General features: G+C 37.2%; 1 pseudogene; it reads left to right on the top strand.

Moving 5' to 3' along the window:
- The first annotated feature begins 1,870 nt into the window (after nt 1-1,870).
- Nucleotides 1,871-3,719, top strand: LOC140888311 (CRM-domain containing factor CFM3, chloroplastic/mitochondrial-like; annotated as a pseudogene).
- The last annotated feature ends 2,830 nt before the right edge of the window (nt 3,720-6,549 follow it).

Below are 6,549 nucleotides of genomic sequence, written 5' to 3' on the forward strand. Positions count from 1 at the left end.
TGCTATAATGGACAGTTATTTGAAATACTGCGTTATTCACTATCTTTAGTATGGTTGTTTGTTTCATTGATAAGCACAAATCTTATAGCTTATTTGGCACTTTAATTTGTCGTATTCGTGCTTGTTTGGCATTTTTATTCCGAGTTTTGCGCTCAAATCGTCATATTTTCTGTATTTGCAGGTTTGACTAAGTTAGAAGAATTGAATATTGAAGAAAAGGTCAAACTTTTAATGCCACGTAGGAACTTGGCCGGAAGACACGGAAAAATCATAAGAGACTAGGAGGACTGAAGAGAAATTTAATGCACGGACCCTGTGCATACTTTGGAAGAGGGTCCGTTCACCTTCGAAGCAATAGGGAGCTGAGGAAAAATAATTCACGGACCCCGTGTATCATCCCAAAACTTCTTATTTTCTTTTATTACATTGAAGCTGACACTAGAATTTGTCCAGTTACTACTCCAATAATTTTTTTAAAAAATTTAATTAGAAACCGGAACCTAAACAACATGTTTTCTCTTGGTTTTGTTAAACGTAAATCTTTTTCAGAAAGCACCTCATAAGTTAAGTTGGAATTGGAAATTAAGGAAAGTTAATGGGCCGGCCCAATTTCAAGTCTAATGGGCTAATGTTTATTTAATTAATAGTGGGTTGTAATTTCCACTTTGGTCCATTCATCTTACTCTTTTTTAAAAGACAACTATTTATTTAATTTGTGCATACTGAAATATATACAATATTATTTTAGTTTTTACACCCAACTCCCAAGTCTTGCTGTTTTGATTTTCCCTCCCATCTTCTCCTCCGGTGGTTCTTGCGAGAGTTTTTGTTCCGGTGCAGAAACACAGAAAGATGGATCTTTTTGGGAAGAATGATGAGATAGATGAACAAATGATAGATGCTGCTGTGAAACTGATGATACTGGGCGATAATTTGGACGCAGAAGCTACAAGAAAAGCACAACTTTATATGAAAATGTTGATTCAAAGCTTGGAATGTGACTGTGAAGGCCCGTCTGCTTCAAGAACCAAGAATCTGATGGAAGGTGAGGGCCCGTCTGCTGCTAGAACCGAGAATCTGATGGAAGATGAAGGCAAGTCTGCTTCAAGAACCGAAAATCTGATGGAAGGTGAGGGCCCGTCTGCTGCAAGAACCGAGAATCTGATTGAAGGTGAAGGCCAGTCTGCTTCAAGAACCAAGAATCTGATGGAAGGTGAAGGCCCGGATTACACCAAGCTCGACCCGTCATCTGTTAGAAATATTGTCATCCTAAAGAAAATAACGGCTAACAATGTCAACGACGAGCAGCTGCAGGTGACAGAGTGTCATCTCGAACACATATCTGAGAAAGAAATGCGAGGGATACCCCTGCCGGTTTATGGTCCAGACGGAAAAAAATACATAATGAGAATCAAATTGAGTACTGACCAAAAGTTCTATGTCCTCAATAGCCAATGGAAACATTTCTGCCAAGATTACGGCCTCCGTTCCTTCATAGACAAGGGCACATTGAAGATTCGGATATTTCCGCACCCGAAGAACAATTATCCCTCCATTGCCATAACCTTAGCCTAGAGTATAGTGCATAGATGATTAGCCTTCATCAATATAGATTACTGATATGACACTGTTTTTCTTTTTTTCTTTTTGTTTTGTAAAATGCAATTCTGTTTTTTGTCTATAATCCATGAACCGAACTTTCATTTTTTAGTTTTATCAAGTTTCACTTGTTGCGATTAGTTTGGTTTACTGCCTTCTGTTTTCCTCACATCAGTATTGGCAACGTTGTTTATTTATTTATATATTTGGTCCTTGAGCTAGCTAGCTCGCTTGTTTTTTTTTAAAAAAACAAGGCCAAACAGGAGAGGTTAGTCGCTATAATCGAGTGCATTTCCTTGATAGAACAAATAAACAGATATTGATTTAATTGTTATGGGTTTCATTAGATTCATTTACCGAATCATGTTAAGCATTGGAAGTTATATTGTGTTTAATCTTCAAAGTTTATATCGGTGCGGTGCCTTGTGTTGTGTTAAATGTCAGAGAAAAACGGGAGGTTTGGTAATATGGAGATCAGGGAGTTTGGTAGTGGTATACAGAGGAATGGCTTATAAGCTCGATTGTGTAAAGTCATACGGTAAACACATTGACGCTCACATTCAAGCATCGGGCCCTTCTGAAGATTCAGTAACAGACTCTCCTCAAAGCATCAGTGTGAAGCATGTTAGTCGGGCTGCAGAATCCTCCGAAGCTGATGCTTCAGATTATTCGAAAAATATAACCAATGAGGAAGAAATGTCATTACATGAGCTCAACTGTCTTTTAGATGAGCTTGGTTCGAGGGTCATGGATTGGTCGGGTTTTGAACGACTTCCTGTTGATGCAGATTTACTCCCAGCTGTTGTTCCTGGTTGCAAACCTCCTTTTAGACTTCTTCCTCATGGGACTAGAAAAACTCTGACAGACAAAGAAATGACTTATTTGCGTAGAATTGCAAGAGCAATGCCTCCACATTTCACTCTTGGTGCTTGCAATAACACTGACCTTTATCTTGCTTCATCATTTAGGAAGAAACAGAGAACTGCAAGGTCTGCTATGACTATGGTTAACTTATGAAAAAAGAGTGCTATCGCAAAGATAGCCATCAAGCGTGGTGTTCAGAATACTTCCAATGAAAGGATGGCTGAAGAACTCAAGGTCTGAATTACGTTCGATTTTGATCACAAGCTACCATTACCATATCTGGTGCAGGCAAAGCATAAGGTGCAAGGAAAACAAGAACCAGCAAACCTGCCGACTGATCCAGAAACATTAACTAATGAGGAAAGGTTCTTGTTTCATAAGATTGGTTTGAGCATGAAACGTTACCTGGTTCTAGGTAACAACTGCATCATGCTACGTTACTGGCTCATTGTTTAAATCTGGAGCTTATTTTGTTGTTTTTCTTTTAGGGAGGTGAGAAATTTTAGATAGCACTATTGAAAATATGCACTTACACTGTATGTATAGGGAGCTGGTGAAGATTATTGTAAATACGAAAAAATTTCCACAAGTCAAGCATATTGCAGTTTCTCTTGAAGCCGAAAGTGGTGGGGTGTTGGTATCTGTAGAAAAAGTTACCAAAGGCTATGTTATAATTGTCTATCGTGGAAAGAATTATCAGCGGCCTTCTGCATTTAGGCCGAAAATTGTTTTAACAAAAAGGCAAGCATTAGCTCATTCTATTGAACTTCAGAGACGTGAGGTAATGCCTTGTTAACCATCAAATAGAAGATAAATCGTTGTGAATTAAAAAAGTTCTGTGTTTTTGTCGGTGACTTATCTGTCTTTCAAATTTTTGCAGGCTCTTAAACACCACGTTTTGGAACTGGAGGAAAACATCGAAAAGCTGAAGGAAGAACTGGTATGATGTGTATTATTATCCCATCAGAACATACCAAAACTTCATTATATTTGGCCAAACACTGAATATAAGCTAAAAAAACTTACAGGAAGATATGAAGACTGAAAGTGAAAATGAGAACTTGGATTTAAGCTTGGATACTGCATCTGATTCATCATGACAACATTGGGCACACAAATGGCGTTCCGGTCATAGAGCTAATCTTATGTCTGTTTTGGAAAGTTTAGTTAGTCCTGATTGATAGTTAATTGATTCAACTTTTTATTGATTTGTCTGCTTTCTGGAAGAATTATTTTGAGATTTTTGTTCTGTTTTCTTTTTTACTTTCTCCTCAACTGTATTGAATCACAGTAGCAAATCACTATTCAGAGTTTAAAATATGGTTTCTCACCTTGTTCTATCCTATCATTTCCTATTGATGTTTCTGTTTTTATTTCATAAGGCCAATGAGCCCATCGTCACAGACTCACAAGCATGAGAGAGCATCAAGGAGTACATAATCAATTGAAGGATATATACAGTAATCTGCCTGCATAATGTTGATACTTTTATAGAGCAAGAATAGTTGAATTGGCTAGGACCTTTTGAAAAGGAAAAATGAACATGTAACACGGAAGAAAACGTGTTCTACATGCATGCTTTACCCGGTACAGTTTCTAGAAAGTAATCACACGGCGTTGTATAGAAGCCAAAAACTCTCTTTGCATTCATCGATGATGTCAAAATGTTGTTCTATTCATTGCGAATAAAATTTTGTGGCAAGTCAAAATGCCAAATGCTGGATGAAGGTCGTTCCTAGGGAGTACCTTTTTGGACCAAATGAACCAAAGAATCTGTTGCATAATTTCTGGGTAATGCCTGGAGTTTTGTAGATAGTCTAAGCCGCTTATATATATTCAAAATCTTATCATGAGCAGTACCACTTTTTCAAGAAATTAAAACCTCAGCCATTTTCCTTCAGTTGAGATTCGGACATGCAACTTTTCTCTGATTTTGCATAAACTATAGGATCACATACATGATATCAAGCGTGTTACTTACACAAATTAATGCAGAATTTATGCCATTATATATATGACTAATTCTATCAGACAGTACAATAAATGTTTGGCATATTTGATTGAATACTTGCATACATCACATACTTGCCATCATACATAAGACTAAACCTTGTTTATCTTTGCGCAGCTGCTGATAGCGATTCTCGCATATAAAGCACAATGGTTGAAGTTAATTCACCTTGGTGTTCAGTGAAGCCATGATTAATTAGCCCCTTTTATGATGTGTAGCATGTGTTTTGGTATAATCTTGTCGAATTCCTTTGCATCGTCTAATTTGACGGCTTTATCACGAGACCCGTGGAGCGTGAACACCCTGAATAATTTGAGCCAAATTAAATGTACATAAACGTGCAAATTGATATTTTCTTGATAGTGCAGATTAAAAAATGTGCCTAAAACTATTCAGAAGACATTCAACAACAACGAAATCAGTCAAATTCTTCATCCTATCCGATAAAAGCAATTACTTCCGAATAGACATCATAAAAGGAGTTAATTAATCATGTCAAAGTTATTCCCACTAAATTTGCTACTGATTCGCTGAAGAATTATTCGACCTTCAAACTAAAACCCAACATCCAAAACATATATTTTCCGACTAAAATTCCATAACTTTTGCCCTCGGATTTTCACTCTTTTCGCTTACTTTTCATGCAAAAATGCAAGAACATTGATATAAAAAGCAAGAAATATGATCACACATACTGAATAAACTACGGGCCCTAAAAATAGAAAATTTAAACGTAAAAAACTACCTTTCTTACATCATTACCAAACTTTCTCTTTTAACTTAACTCCCTGCCCACCCCTTTCTTTGTTTTCACTCCCTAATGGTCCCCATTTTTGAATATTTTTGAATTAACAATTAATTAAAACTAATCATTTGTACGTGGCTTTGTTATACCTATCAAACCAGTCCCGACCATGCAAGACTATCGGTTATGCAAGGTTTCCAGCCGATATACTCTAGATTAGGGTCCAACATGCTTCCGTAAGATAAATTAAATTCAAATACCTCTTTGACCATAATGTCCTCGGGTCATACCTGCCGAGTTTTACGAAGTGCTCCTCACACTCCAACCACGCAGTCGTAACAGATGGTTTCTGCACAAGCTCCTTCAACGACACCCAGCACAGCCTTAATTCGTTTTTTACCTTAAAGCGTATGGTATATAAATTTAATTATAAAATATGAGCATGAAAGGACAAGAGGCTTTAAAGAAATTATTCAGACATAATATTATTACATAAAGTAACTCTTTTGAACAGGAGAAGATAACTTGTTTAGCTACTCATAGTAGCCTTGTTTTTGAAATACATAAAGAAAACTTAATACAATAGAAAGAGAAATATTACAACAATTTATTTGTAAGAAAACTGAAGGGAATGATCGATATCTTCAGCTTCCTCAAATGCTTGTATTTATAGCTGTAGTTCCACTCGTTTCACCGAGAAACTTCAGGAAATCTCACATCTGTCTTGTATTTCTGTATGTCATTATTGATGGCATCTTTTACTAGTGGAGAAGGCAGATGTCTAGAATTTTTTATGACATTATTGATGGCATCTTTTACTAGTGGAGGAATCACATGTCTGCCACTTTCTTTTGGCTTTATTCTCCTCACATGCCTGCTTTATTGTTGTCGGGGCATCTTTTGCTTTTGAAGTAGGCCCCTGTGAAAACGCATCTTCGGTGGTCCTTGTCCACCTTTGCTTGTCTTGGAAAAATCCTTTCGATCCGTTCGGGGTCTAAAGGTTTTTCCAAATTCTGGCTCCTTCTGATTTGGGCATTCTGGGCAGATATTCTCTGACCATCGTCCAATATGAGCCATGTTACAAAATTTTCGGCGAGTTTCTTTACTCCCCGGCAGCTTGCTGTTCCACAAAAGATTTCTTTTCTTTTCGAAGAGTTCTTCCGCAAATGCTGTAGTTTTTCCTGTCATTGTGTTCAACAGAAACGATCCATTCACAGAATTCTGATAAAATTTGAATGGAAACTTGACTGTGTCCATCTCAGTAAGACAAACCCAAATACCCCATGCCCTTCTGGTTGAGATCTCATTTTCCCCGAAAGTGGACACCAAG

Source organism: Henckelia pumila, chromosome 3 (assembly GCF_033568475.1).
Source record: "Henckelia pumila isolate YLH828 chromosome 3, ASM3356847v2, whole genome shotgun sequence".
Taxonomy (NCBI): domain Eukaryota; kingdom Viridiplantae; phylum Streptophyta; class Magnoliopsida; order Lamiales; family Gesneriaceae; genus Henckelia; species Henckelia pumila.